Source organism: Giraffa tippelskirchi, chromosome X (assembly GCF_054371585.1).
Source record: "Giraffa tippelskirchi isolate mGirTip1 chromosome X, T2T-mGirTip1v1.2.pri, whole genome shotgun sequence".
Lineage (NCBI taxonomy): Eukaryota > Metazoa > Chordata > Mammalia > Artiodactyla > Giraffidae > Giraffa > Giraffa tippelskirchi.
The window spans coordinates 70,201,195-70,216,450 of NC_137289.1; the positions used below are offsets into that span (position 1 = coordinate 70,201,195).

Here is a 15,256-nt window from a genome sequence, read left to right on the forward strand (position 1 = left end):
ACTGACAGGATGTGGTCCGCTGAAGAAGGGAATGGCAAACCACTTCAGTATTCGTGCCTTGAGAAACCCATGAACAGTATGAAAAAGCAAAAAGATAGGACACTGAAAGATAAACTCCCCAGGTCGGAGGGTGACCAATATGCTACTGGAGATCAGTGGAGAAATAACTCCAGAAAGAATGAAGGGATGGAGCCAAAGCAAAAAAACACACAGTTGTGGATGGGACTGGTGATAGAAGTAAAGTCTGATGCTGTAAAGAGCAATATTGCATAGGAACCTGGAACGCTAGGTCCATGAATCAAGGCAAATTGGAAGTGGCCAAACATGAGATGGCAAGAGTGAACATCGACAATCTAGGAATCAGCAAACTAAGATGGACTGGAATGGTGAATTTAACTCAGATGATCATTATATATACTACTGTGGGCAGTAATCCCTTAGAAGAAATGGAGTAGCCATCAAAGTCAACAAAAGAGTCTGAAATGAAGTACTTGGATGCAATCTCAAAAACGACAGAATGATCTCTGTTCGTTTCCAAGTCAAACCATTCAATATCACGGTAATCCAAATGTATGCCCCAACCAATAATGCTGAAGAAGCTGAAGTTGAATGGTTCTATGAAAACCTACAAGACCTTCTAGAACTAACACCCCCAAAATATGTCCTTTTCATTATAGGGGACTGGAAGGGAAAAGTAGGAAGTCAAGAAACACCTGGTGTAACAGGCAAATTTGGCCTTGGAGTACAGAATGAAGCAGGGCAAAGGCTAATAAAGTTCTGCCAAGAGAACACACTGGTCATAGCAAACACCCTCTTCCAATAACACAAGAGAAGACTCTACATGTGTACACCATCAGATGGTCAACACCGAAATCAGATCGATTATATTCTTTTCAGGCAAAGATGGAGAAGCTCAGCAGTCATCAAAAACAAGACCGGGAGATGACTGTGGCTCAGATCATGAACTCCTTATTGCCAAATTCAGATTAAAACCGACAGAAGTGGAGAAAACCACTAGACAATTAAGGTATGACCTAAATCAAATCCCTATGACTATACAGTGAAAGTGAAAAATAGATTTAAGGGACTCTATCTGATAGGCAGAGTGCCTGATGAATTATGGATGGAGGCTTAGGACGTTGTACAGGAGACAGGAATCAAGACCATCCCCAATAAAAAGAAATGCAAAAGAGCAAAATGGCTGTCTTAGGAGGCCTTACAAATTTACAAATAGCTGGGAAAAGAAGAAAAATGAAAAGCAAAGGAGAAAAGGAAAGATATACCCATTTGAATGCAGAGTTCCAAAGAATAGCAAGGAGAGATAAGAAAGCCTTCTTCAGCCATGAATGTAAAGAAATAGAGGAAATCAATAGATTGAGAAAGACTAGAGATCACCTCAAGAAAATTAGAGATACCAAGGGACATATCATGCAAGTTCAGTTCAGTTCAAGTCAGTAGCTCAGTCACGTCTGACTCTTTGCGAACCCATGAACCATAGCACACCAGGCCTCCCTGCCTATCACCAACTCCCTGAGTCCACCCAAACCCATGTCCATCGAATCAGTGATGCCATCCAGCCATCTCATCCTCTCTTGTCCCCTTCTCCTCCTGCTCTCAATCTTTCCCAGCATCAGGGTCTTTTCCAATGAGTCAGCTCTTCGCATGGGGTGGCCAAAGTATTGGAGTTTCAGCTTCAACATCAGTCCTTCCAGGGAACCCAACCTGGTGCTCCGTGACAGTCTAGAGGGGTAGGATGGGGTGAGGGGAGGGGAGGGAGGCTCCAGAAGGAGGGGTATATGTATAATAATGGCTGATTTGCATTATTGTACAGCAGAAACCAACGCTATTGCAAAGCAATTTTCCTCCAATTAAAAAATAAATAAATAAATTGCCTATTAAAATATGTATCATTATGTGAAGCAGGAAGATCCAGCTACCAGTCTCAAATAAGTATTCCCACTGCATGGAGAACAGCACGAATCAGAACAATATCACCTACCAGAAGTAGAGGCCTATATACCCAAGCCTATTACATCGCATATAGGCCTGGAGTCACCAAGGAGAATTCAATATATACAAGGAACTGGATGGAACCGTGTTTTTCTCACAGAAAAGAGATGCAATGATATTAGCATAAATGGTATAATCCATTCCCATGGACATCAGATCCTTCCCAATAGTCATCAAGATTACACACACCTCTCTCTTGCTATTCACTGCATATATAGGAAAAAAATTATTCTCCTAATAAGTAAGACAAATGATAAGTTCAAGGAGGATGATTAGGCCTCCCTGAAGTATGATTCTCAGCCAGGAACCTCAGGTGCCAGGGTTTAGCCAGCTTAAATAAAAGTTAAAGAGTAAATCTAATGGGCTTATAGGTTTACAGAGCATGGACTTTCTTCAAGTCCATCAGGCAAATTGTTGATGTATTCATAGTAAAGACGTGTTGGTTACAACACAGACTTCACCCTGTTCTGCAAGCAGATAATCAAGGACAATCTAGTTATACATCACTGCCCAGAGTAATGAGCACAGTGACTCCTGTTGTTCTTGAATGACCTGAGCAGTAGCATTAGCTATTTTTGTCATAGTCAAAGAGAGATAGTGTGTCATCTTTTCTAGTGCCTGTAAGCCTATGCCCAGTATTAAAGTGTGGACAGTATTAAAGTGTGGACAGCTAAGTAGAGCTAACTGTCACTTTGCTTCCTAAAGAATGCAATGTGCCACCCTGTGATAGGCCAGCAGAGTGGAGTTACTCTAATCTTTTCTGTGGTTGGCCAAATAGACAATATGCTCCAGAATCCTGAGGCAGTGAGAACCTTCTCCAGGAGAAAGGGATTCCACTACCCATTAATATTTCAATCATTTAGCTGCCAGTCTCCTGACAAAATGGCTAGAGCATTCGTCATAGCCCAAGAATCAATAAGGAGATGTGGGTTCGACCCCTCAATCAGGAAGATCCCCTGGAGAAGGAAGTGGCAACCACTCCAATACTCTTGCCTGAAAAAAATCCCATCGACAGAGGAGCCTGGTGGGCTACAGTCCAATGGATTGCAAAGAGTTGGACATGACTGAGCAACTAAACATAGCAAGCACAAAAATCAATAAAGATTCTCCCTGGTGGCTCAGACAGTAAAGAATTTGCCTTTTGTGCAGGAGACCCAGGCTCAATCCCTGAGTCAGGAAGATCCCATGGAGAAGGAAATGGTTACCTGTCAGGATACACTTAACAGGAGGCTTCTTGTGTGCTGTTTTCAGTCTTGCATGAGTTCTACGTTCCTTAACAGCACCTGAATACAGGTGCCAGAGAGCTGGCAAGCCGGCTTTCAGGGATAATTGAAATTCATGTATCTCATTCGTATGGGAATTGCATATGGTGAACAGCAGCCATTTACAACTCTCCTCCTTTCTGATATTTAAAGTAACTTTTACAACTTCCTCTCTTGAGAATGATTCTAGCCTCTGGCTTTCTAGATGACTTGTTAGATTTTTGATCCCTGCCTCTGCTAAAAAGGGCTATCTTGTAAGAGAGTATATATATGCCCACAATATGTTGAATAAACACCTTTGTTCCATCAGGGCACTTGTCCCCATGTCTTTCCTCATTTTCTCTCTCTCTCTCTCTCTCACTCTCGCTCTCACTCTCTCTCTCGCTCTCTCCCCCCTCTCCGTTTCAGGCTGCTTCCACAGAGCACAGGTGTCCACCGTGTCTTCTTACTTGCCCGTGCTTTCAAGACCTCTTCGAGAGGGTTCCCTGAGACTATGTAGACGGTGCTAGCTCTTTGTCCTAGAGTTATATTGGCATCCTGTGTAAACCAGGGAATATCAGCCTCTATTCTTCCTTCTTTCACTTTCTTATCGGTCGACTCTGTACCCCCAAGTTCCGGTCCACTAAAGGACCACAACAGATACCCACTCCAGTATTCTTGCCTGGAGAATCCCATGGGCAGAGGAGGCTGGCAGGCTATAGTCCATGGGGTCGCAAAAAGTTGAACATGACTGAGCAACTAACACACACACACACACAAAAAGCATGTTGAGTGGGTTGGCTTGCACACTCATCATCACTACTCAAAATTTGGCCTACTGGGAATGCATTTTCACCTAGTCTCATTTGGAGATGGTAATCTGTGGGGTGAATCACCAAGGTGGTCTTGTGAACTACTACAGCTTTCAATTTCACAAAGTGTGTGTGTGTGTGTGTGTGTGTGTGTGTGTGCGTGCGTGCATGCACGCTAGTCACTCAGTCTTGTCTAACTCTTTGCTCTTTGCAACTCCATTGCCTGTAGCCCACCAGGCTCCTCTGTCCGTGGTATTCTCTAGACATGAATACTGGAATGGGTTGTCGTTTAACCCAGGTCTCTTGTATTGCAGGCAGATTCTTTACCATCTGAGCCACTGGGGAAGCCCTTCAATTTCCGAAAGCAATAGGTAAATCAGGTCATATCTTCAACTAGATTCTAGTCAAATAATGGCCTCCAGTTGGCTAGGGGAGGAACCAGGGCATTATTTACTGGACACTCTGTTCCCTCTGGCAGAGCAGCCACCTGCTCATGTAGTTCATTAATACCTTGGGGTCCAAACCTGGCTCAATCTTGGATATACCATTTCCATTTGATTATCAAACTCTGCTGGGTTTACACAATTTTATTAGCAATATTGGTGAGAAGTCAAGTAAGGATCTATATCTCATGTTTCAGAGTCACATAAGATGACGGGGCAATGAGATATTCTGTGTCCACTAGGGCCTAATAGTAAATGAAAGGCTGTCCTTCAGAGGGAATATATTGGGCAGTATCTCCAGGGAACTCTATTCTCAGAATCCAAGAATCCTGTGTACCTCAGTGGTGATTTCCTGTCAGCAGACTTCAATCAGTCTGTATGGGGAGAGGTAAACACCTGCAGTTCTTCAGTGGGACCTGAAATGAACGTATCATCTATAGAGTATATATCCGAGATCTATAGCAAGACTCGGGATTATTGTAAATCAAGTCACAAACATTGATGACAGATAGGTGAAGAGTTGCCCTCCCAGAGAGAGGACAATGAAAGTGTATTGCAGGCAATTCCATGTAAATGCAAATTGATTTTGATCTTCCTCTACGGGGAAATTGATGAAAAAGACATGGGCCAACTCTATAACAGCATACTAATTTCAGGTACATGCTACTAACTTTTCCTTAACGGTGATGATGTCTGGCAGAGCAAGGGCCAGGATTAAAATCTTTGCATTCAGCCTGTGTTGGTCTATAGTTAGCCATGATTCCCTTTTTGATCAGCCAAACTGAGCTTTTAAACTGCGAAGAAGACATACAAAGCACTCTTACTTGCATGGGGTCTTGGATTTAAAAGATAATGTCCTTTTCTCTTCAGCCAGTGATACAGTATGGATTTCACTGGATCATGCTTCAGGGCTAAAGCAATTCTGGTAGGGAGAAAGGGCATGAAAACAGGAGGGTAGCAAGCTCCCAGTTTTGCCTCAGATATTGCCCTGGGGGAGTGAATATTCCGGAGGTAGAAGTGTTTTTCAATGCCACAAGACGTCAGAAAGTCAATACTTTAATGCATGCAGCGGTAAGAACCATAATCACTGGTGTCCCAAATGATCCAAAGGGCCACACTCACATACACATGCTATTTGTTTTTCATGAACTACTCCACCTACCCCAAAACCACCCAAGGCCGCCATTTGACTGTTATCCTTGGAGACGCTTGGGATAATAGTCACCTAAGTATGTCTCAAATAGCCCCATAAATGCTATGGCCCCTCATGTTTCCTTCCACTTTCACAAGGCAGAGGATCCCTAGTTCCCTGTGGGGACCTGGAGACCTTGATACCACTCCCGATTGCTCTTCTTAAAAAGGGTAAGATTGGGATAGAGATGGGATAGTTCATGCTCTTTATCTGAATCTGGTTCCTAATATTAATCAGAACATCATCTTCCTCATATTCTAGCTGGGTTGGTGGTGGTGGTGGGGGAGGCTGCAGCTCTAGTAACACCATGCTTTTCATCCTGCTCTTCAATAGTCTCTGCAAGCATTTTCAATTCTAATTTATGGGGCCCCTCTTCTGCTTTATATCCTTGAGGAAGATCTTTGGTGGAGATTCTCTCCATTTCAGTCTTACAATTCCTTGTTTTATGAGCCACAACCACAATTGCACATCGTCTGGGCTTCCCTGGTAGCTCAGCTGGTAAAGAATCAAGCTGTGATGCAGGAGACCATAGTTCATTTCCTGGGTCAGGAAGATCCCTTGGAGAAAGGATAAGCTAACCACTCCAGTATTCTTGGGCTTTCCTGGTGGCTCAGATGGTAAAGAATTTGCCTGCAATGTGGGAAACCTGGTTTGATCCCTGGGTTGTGAAGATCCCATGGAGGAAGGCATGGCAACCCACTTCAGTATTGGGCTTCTCTGGTGGCTCAGGTGGTAAAGAATCTACCTGCAATGTGGGAGACATGGGTTCTATCCCTGGGTGCAGAAGATCTCCTGGAGAAGGGAACGGCTACCCACTCCAGTATTCTGGCCTGGGGAATTCCACAGACAGAGGAGCCTGGCAGGCTACAGTTCATGGGATTACAATGAGTCAGACATGACTGAGTGACTTTCACTTTCACTTTGGGCCCTATAAACTTTGTTTTCCCTCCTTTTGGCCTTTGGAAGTAGGAAGTGGCATTCTGTTTGCGTCTTTGCCCCTCAAGTCTCTTATCTATAGCTATGAAGATTATCATCTTGCCAAGCACTCACCCCTACATGCACAAATGGGATGTTGTGGTTCACCTTCTCTATCACCTCACTCACAACATCCCATAAAACAGTAGAAAAGACAGAGCACTCTTACATTGTGGGATACCCTGACTTATGAAGACCTTTAAGACTCTGAAGGGAAGAACAGTTACATCTATGTCCTGGTGAAAGTAGAGTCATAGAGCCAGAAGTCAACAGGCTTTATCTTAAGAGTCATAATGGCTTCCTGGACCATTGTCCAGGGTTCTTGCTTTGAGGAGAATCTCCTACTATTGGGCACACAGTTCTCTGACTTCCAGTCACCCAAACCAACAGTGGCATCAGTTTATCTCAGTCCTGGTCCTGTTTCCTGTTGGTCATCTTGCTCAATGCCAGGGGAATATACACACACACACACACACACACACACACACACACACACACACACACACACAGTAGTTGCAGATCGGTAGGCAATTTCCCCAAACTACACCACTCTACTTGGAATATTCGTATCTGAAAGACCCACTCAGCAAACAGCACACCAACCAGGTGGTATGAGGCTCTCTTGGATTCAACACATATCTCTTCTTTAATTTCCTTATCTCACCCTCAGAGGGGGAGCTCTTATCCACTGGCTTGTTTCCTAGAAATATCATCTGTAATTCAGTATTTTATGAAAACAGATCTTACCTGCAGGCAGTCTCACTTATTGGAGCTCCTTCCTAGGAGCTTTCCAATCCTTACTCCTTTCAGTCTGCATACCTGGAGATACTAACAGTTTGGGCAAATGGTCTACAAGAACAAAGTAGCCAGCAGTCAAAGAACTGTCATTCTTTTTCTTTTTGGGTCCCACTTCCTGTGTCTCCACCTTGACCCATTAGCTCAATTCATCCCCTGTTTACTAAGATTCATTAATGATTAAATGTTGGCGGATGCACTGAAGCTGCAGGACCAGAGGATGCTCCCTGCCAAAGCCTTATCTGAGGGGGCAAAGAGAAAATGGTGAGCGTCCTGGGGAGCCTGGCAGTGGTGCTTCTGGACGAGGAGACCACAAGGATGGACCCCGAGGGGCAGCTGCAGATGTGGCAGGCAATCCAGGCCATTGTTAAAAACACAGAGAGGGGCGCCCTGCTGACCACCCACTACATGACCGAGGCCAAGGCAATGTGCGACCACATGGCTATCATAGTGTCTGGAAGGCTGAGGTGTATCGGTTCCGTTCAGCATCTGAAAAACAAATTTGGTAAAGACTATTTACTGGAGGTGAAAGTAAAGGCGCTCACCCAGGTGGAGCCTCTGCACACAGAGATTCTCAAGCTTTTCCCCCAGGATGCTTGGCAAGAAAGCTATTCATTCATGATGGCATATAAATTACCCATGGAGGATGTTCACCCTCTGTCTCAGGCCTTTTCTAAATTAGAAGCAATCCTTCGACCTGGAAGAATACAGCCTTTCTCAGGCCACCTTGGAACAGGTATTCTTAGAACTCTCCCAAGAGCAGGAACAGGGGCATTTTGATGATGAAGTTGATACGACAGTCAGATGGAAACTTCTGCAGCAGGAAGAGTCTTAAGACGCTGAACCTCCTCGTGTCAGATGTTAGCTCTCATTGCATCCTCAGTTTCCATAATTCTAGAAGAATCTTTCATATTACTGAAGTTAACAGAATATTCAGAAGTTTAAACATTCAATAATGGTTAAGTTTTTAAGATTTTTTTTGATATGGACCATTTTTAAAGATTTTATTGAATTTGTTACAGTATCGCTTCTGTTTTATGTTTGGGTTTTTTGGTCGTGTGTCACATGGGATATCTGCTCCCCGACCAGGGATGGAATCCACACTAACTCTATTGGAAGGTTAAGTGTTAACCACTGGATCACTAGAGAAACCCCATGATTAAGGTTTTAGATGGTTTTTTAAATTTTAGAATGGAGAGAAGAGGCAAAGATAGGGAAATCTAGCAGACAAAATTAATGTAATCAGATGTTATATTAATCACTGATTAGGTCTATTTTGTGTCTAATGTTAATTCAGAAATCACACGATGTTAGACAAGTGCTGTGTTATTCAATAAGGCTGACTGCTCAGCACATGTTACAAATAAAACCTTATAGGCTGTTTAACCCTAGACTTTAAGCGTATCATCTTTTTAAAGAATTATTAACTTAAGTACCAACTTAATGTGACATGGGCTGTTGGAAGATCTAAAAAGTTGATAGATGAAAGGACAACATAACTTTTAGATTTAATCATGTAATCTGATTATAAAATAAATAAGTGTTCATTTCAGGGTGTATAGAAATTTTGTGATTGAAGATAACATAAATCTGTAGTAAAACCACAGTAAACATTTTGGCTGACCTATTTTCAATGTGTTTTTTACAAGTAGTTTTTCGAAGTTGACATCAATGAGCCTATTAATTCTTTATATCTCTCACTTACCATTTCTTGGATGTTTCCCAAGTCATTATAACCCTTCTGTGTTCTGTAAAAGCTTCACGGCATTCCTCTGATGTTCTACCATGTTAGCCTTTTTACTGTTACCTGCCATTCTAGTTCCGTGCACATTTATAAATAAAGCTGTGATGAGCTGCTTTGAAGAAAAAAAAAGATTGCTTGGAGAAATATCAACAACCTCAGAGATGCAGATGATACCATTCTAAGGGGAACTAAAGCAAAAAGGAACTAAAGCACCTCTTCATGAAAGTGAAAGAGAGTGAAAAAGCTGGCTTGAAACTCAACAATCAAAAAACTAAGGTCATAGTATCTGGTCCTATCACTTCATGGCAAATAGATGGGGAAAAAATAGAAAGAGTGGCAGGTTTTATTTTCTTTGGCTCCAAAGTCACTGTGGAAGATGACTGTAGCCCTAAAATTAAAAAACAAACAAACAAAAAAAAAAAACAAAAAAACAAAAAAACTTGCTCTTTGGAAGAAAAGCTATGACAAAACAAGACATCACATTAAAAACCATAGATATCCCTTTTCCATCAAAGATCCATATAGTCAAAGCTATGGTCTTTTCAGTAGTCATGTATGAATATGAGAGTAGGAATATAAAGAAAGCTGAGCACAAAAGAATTGATTTATTTTGACCTGTGATGCTGCAGAAGACTCATGAAAATCCCTGGACAGGAGGGAGGTCAAACCAGAAAATACTCAGGAAACCAGTCCTGAATATTCATTGGAAGGACTGATGCTGAAGTTGAAACTCCAATACTTTGGCCACCTGATGCAAAGAGCTGACTCATTGGAAAAGACCCTGATGCTGGGAAAGAATGAAGGTGGGAAGAGAAGGGGATGACAGAGGATGAGATAGTTGGATGGCATCACCAGCTCGATGGACATGAGTTTGAGTAGGCTCCAGGAGTTGGTGGACAGGGAGGCCTGGCGTGCTGCAGCCCATGTGGTCACAAAGACTCAGACATAACTTAGAAACTGAACTGAACTGAACTGATGATGAAGCTGAAGCTACAATACTTTGGCCACTTGATGTGAAGAGCCAACTCATTTGAAATGACTCCGATGCTGAGAAAGATTGAGGGCAGGAGGAGAAGGAGTCACATCACTGGTTCATTGGACATTCGTTTGAGCAGACTTTGGGAAATAGTGAAGGACAGGGAAGCCTGGCATGCTACAGTCCATGGGGTCACACAGTTGAACATGACTTCATGGCTGAACAACAGCAATGACTGCATAACAATTAAGATCCAAGTTCAAACAATATAATGAATACCAAAATAATCACAATTTAAAGCAAAATATATACCCCTCTTACCAAATGAAATTTTAATGCCACAGATTTATTTTATATCTCTTTAAGTACAGTAGCTTTTTGGAGGACCACAAATCACTGCAACATATATATATATATATATATATATATATGTATATGTATATATATATATATATATATATATATAATCACTTCAGTTCACTCACTCAGTTGTGTCTGACTTTATGACCCCATGAACTGCAGCATGCCAGGCTTCCCTGTCCATCACCAACTCCGAGAGATTGCTCAAACTCCTGTTGATTGAGCCAGTGATGCCATCCAACCATCTCATCCTCTGTCATCCCCTTCTCCTCCTGCCTTCAACCTTTCCTAGGATCAAGATCTTTACTAATGAGTCAGTTCTGCACATCAAGTGACCAAAGTATGAGAGCTTCAGCTTCAACATCAGTCCTTCCAGTGAACATTCAGGATTGATTTCCTTTAGGATTGACTGGTTTGCTCTCCTTGGATTCCAAGGGACTCTTAACTGTCTTATCCAACACCATAGTTCAAAAACATCAATTCTTTGACACTCACCTTTCTTTATGGCCCAACTCTCACATTCATATGTGACTACTGGAAAAAAAAATATATATATATATAGCTTTGACTAGACAGACCTTTATTAGCAAAGCAATCTTTCTGATTTTTAATATGCTGTCTAGGTTGGTCATAGCTTTTCTTCCAAGGAGCAAGCATCTGTTAATTTCATGGCTTCAGTCAGTCACTATCTGCAATGGTTTTGGAGCCCAAGAAAATAAAATTTGTCACTGTTTCTATTGTTTCCCCATCTGTTTGCCATGAAGTGATGGGACCGGATGTCATGATCTTAGTTTTTTGAATGTTGTGTCCCACACAAAAATCTGTACATGCGTATTCAAAATGGTCATAATTGGTTAACAATTGGCTCGAAAGATTAAACAAATTGTGGTACATCCATAATATGAAATAATACTCAACAATAAAACCTAACTACAAATCTGTGCAACAGCCTGGATTACTCTTTAGGAAATTAAGCTAAATAAAAATAAATAAATAAATAAACCCCAAATGTTATATATATATTGTGTGTGTGTGTGCGTGTGTGCGCGTGCACTTATTTGCTCAGTCATGTCTGACTCTTTTTGATCCCATTGACTGTAGCCCACCAGGCTCTTCTATGCATCGGATTCTTCAGGCAAGAATACTGCAGTGGCTATTCCCCTTCTCTAGGGGATCTTCCAGACCCTGGGATGGAACCCCAGTCTCCTGCATTGCAGGCAGATTCTCTACCATCTGAGCCATCAGGGAAGCCCATATATTAGATAATGCTATTATATAACATTTTTGAAAGGACAATTTTAGGAGCGACAAGCAGGGTTTCCGAAAGCGTGATACGGCGAGAGAAGGAGAAACAAGACACAAGAATTCAGAGAAAAGCGAGGATCAAGGGACCAACATTGCTCCAAGGTGAAGGTGCTGAAACTGAATCCAAGACAGCTTTATTATGCTTTCAGCTGTGAATGAAAGAATATGCAGGGAGTTAAACTATAACTCATGTGGCCTTCAGGGCCAAAGAACAAAATGATTAACCATTGAGTAATTAGGAAACAGTAATCAATAACAAATCAGTAACTAAGACTAGTATTCTTATCTATAGATTTTCCACCAGATACACAAAATATGTGACTCTGAGACGCCAGTTGAGAAACAGCCTTGGGTCAGTTTTCAAACCCCAGGATCATATCTTGTTTTCAAGATTATGAACCGTTCCCTCTGGACTTGTTCTAAGAGTCTCATGCCTTATAGCAGCCAGTTTATCAATAATTATAAATTTATTTTGCAGCCCTTGCCAGGGCCTGCTTTTCTTTTATTCTTCCTGTCTCCTACAGGAGTGGAAAATGGATTGTGGTTGACAGGAGTTAGAGGCAGAGATGAGAAGGGAGATGACTGTAGTGATGAAGAGTGACAGGAGGGAGGCTTATCTGGAGGTCCAGTGGTTAAGAACCCACCTGCCAATGCAGGGGACATGCATTCGATCCCCGGTCTAGGAAGAGCCTACATTTTGCGAGGCAACTAAGCCCTTGTGCCATAAGCACTGAAGCCTGCACACCTAGAGCTTGTGCTCCACAGCAAGAGAAGCCAATGCAATGAGAAGCTCAAGCACCACAATGAAGAGTAGCCTCCATTTGCTGCAACTAGACAAATACCTCAAACAGCGACGAAGCCCCAGCTCAGCCAAAAATAAATAAATAAAACATTTTTCTAAAGTTAATAGGAGGAATTCTTGTGGTGATGTAAATGTCTGTATCTTAAGTATACGATATTAGTTTCATGATTGCAATTGTATTATAGTATTGCAAGATGTTATTATTGGAGATAATGGGTAGAGGGTACATGAGATCTTGGTACTATTTCTTACAAGTGTATGTGTATCACAGTGTTCCCAAGATAAAATATTTAATTAAATATTATATACATTTTGAATTGAGTAAAATGTCATAACTAATTTGACCAAGAAATATTTTAAAGTTCTAAAGAATTAGATATTTAGAGGATTTAATTTTTCTTTCAGTATTCATTACAATTACAATATTCTTGAGACCAGAACTTCATTTCAAAATTAAAATGTGTTTTCATTGGACATCCTAAAAAATATAGCTTTGATAACTTTTTATTGACATTTATTTATATATTAATTACTCTTGTCATAATCCTTTTCTTTTGTCCATTTCCATTGCCCACTTGTTTATTAACCTGCATTTGTTTTATTTTAATCAATTTTGAATCTTGTTTATTTGGATAGTTGTCCACGATTGACCTATTAACAGTTGCATGGATTTCCATCTCCTTTCAATAGCTAAAAATGTATAGTCTACATCATCATATGTGTTAATCTAATCTCTCTTATCTTTAAGAATATTCATCTCTCTAGATCAGTGGGAGTAGTAAATGGCATCCCACTCCAGTATTCTTGCCTGGAGAATCTTGTGGATGGATGAGCCTGGTGGGCTGCTCTCCATAGGGTTGCACAGTTGGACATGACTGAGGCGACTTAGCATCCATGCATGCATTGGAGAAGGAAATGGCAACCCACTATAGTATTCTTGCCTGGAGAATCCCAGGGACGGAGGAGCCTGGTGGGCTACCATCTACGGGGTCGCACATTGGACACGACTGAAGCGACTTAGCAGCAGCAGCAGCTAGATCAGTGGTTCTCAACTGAGGGTGATTTTGCACTCTCAGTCACAGGATATTTTTGACAATGACTTGACACATTTTTGGTTCTTAAAACGTGGGACTCAATACTACTTTCATCTAGAGTAGGTAAAGACCAGAAATCCTGCTATATGTCCTACAAAGCTCAGAATAGCCCCCAGAGCAAAGAATTATCTGGCCCAAAATTCCAGTAGTGCTGAGGTTAAAACAAAATCTCTAGTTGCTAACACAATAATTCTGCATTGCTGATCATTATTTATCAGGGCTTCCCTGAGAGCTCAGTTGATAAAGAATCCACCTGCAATGCAGGAAACCCTGGTTCAATTGCTGGGTCAGGAAGATCAGCTGGAGAAGGGATAAGCTACCCACTCCAGTATTCTGGCCTAGAGAATTCCATGGACAGCAAAGAGTCAGACATGACTGAGCAACTTTCACTTTCACTTTTCATTTATCAGAAACAAAAGCAAACAACTTGATTTCTTTGATAAAAACTATTTACAATGACTTTCTGGATGGCTCCATTTTGCTGTATCTAAATTTTCCAAACTAATTATGTGGAAAACAAAAATCATTATTTCCCCCCAACACTTTATGCCTTATTAATACAATTAATTTTTATCAGCCTTTTAGTTTTTTAAATTAGAAAATAGATGATCAAATTTGGATTTATCTCATCCTTAAAGTACAACATTTAATTAGCTAGTAAAACTGGTCACCTTCTGGTACAACCATAACAAAATTTTCATTACCCTTTCAGCTTTTTGCCTTTAAATATCTAGGGCCTTTGTACACATACTTTATTCCTAATTTTTACTCTTCTTGCTTTTGTTAACTCACTATTTTTTATCCTAAAAATTCCTTACTTATCCTTTAAGAACTAGTTCAAGCACCATTTGTATGGGAACTTTCTTCATGCCCCTTCTTCTGAGTTTTCACAGAATTTCTATAGCACTTATAATTTGTGTTTTATTTATTCCCACATCTCCCATGCCATTCAGTGAGATTATGAAGATAATTATTCATCTTTGTATTCCTAATGCTCAGCACATAACCTGACACTGTAGATACCTTGAAGAAGGATTAACTGAATTAATCCTTAGGATTTAACTGAATTAAATAACAAGTAGTTAATTGGATAAATGTATGAATATAAAACAATGTAACATGATTCATATTGGAGCTTATACAGATACTATTGTCTATACCAAGGAGAAAAAAGTGACTTCTGAATTTCATTAGATATCACCAATTATACATAAATATTATTTAAAAATAGATTTCTGAAAGTTAGCACTTACAAATTGTTAAAATTTCTATCTAAGTAAAAGCTTTATGAATTATAATCTATTGTATGTGTTCTAAGATCTTTTTCTAGTTGGGTATAAACAAGCACTCTCCCATATAGAACACTCACAATAACATTTATAGTTTAATGAGTAATAAATACTTTAAAAACCTAAATTCTTGTACATCAAATTCAACTCTAACAGAGGTATTCATTGCTAATCCATTTGGAATAAACTAATATTAATAATTTCTATTTGCCACCAAC

The 15,256-nt window shown here is 40.7% G+C and overlaps 1 pseudogene; it reads left to right on the forward strand.

Moving 5' to 3' along the window:
- Nucleotides 1-7,652: 7,652 nt before the first annotated feature.
- LOC145535660 (ATP-binding cassette sub-family A member 10 pseudogene) lies at nt 7,653-8,303 on the forward strand (annotated as a pseudogene).
- Nucleotides 8,304-15,256: the final 6,953 nt, after the last annotated feature.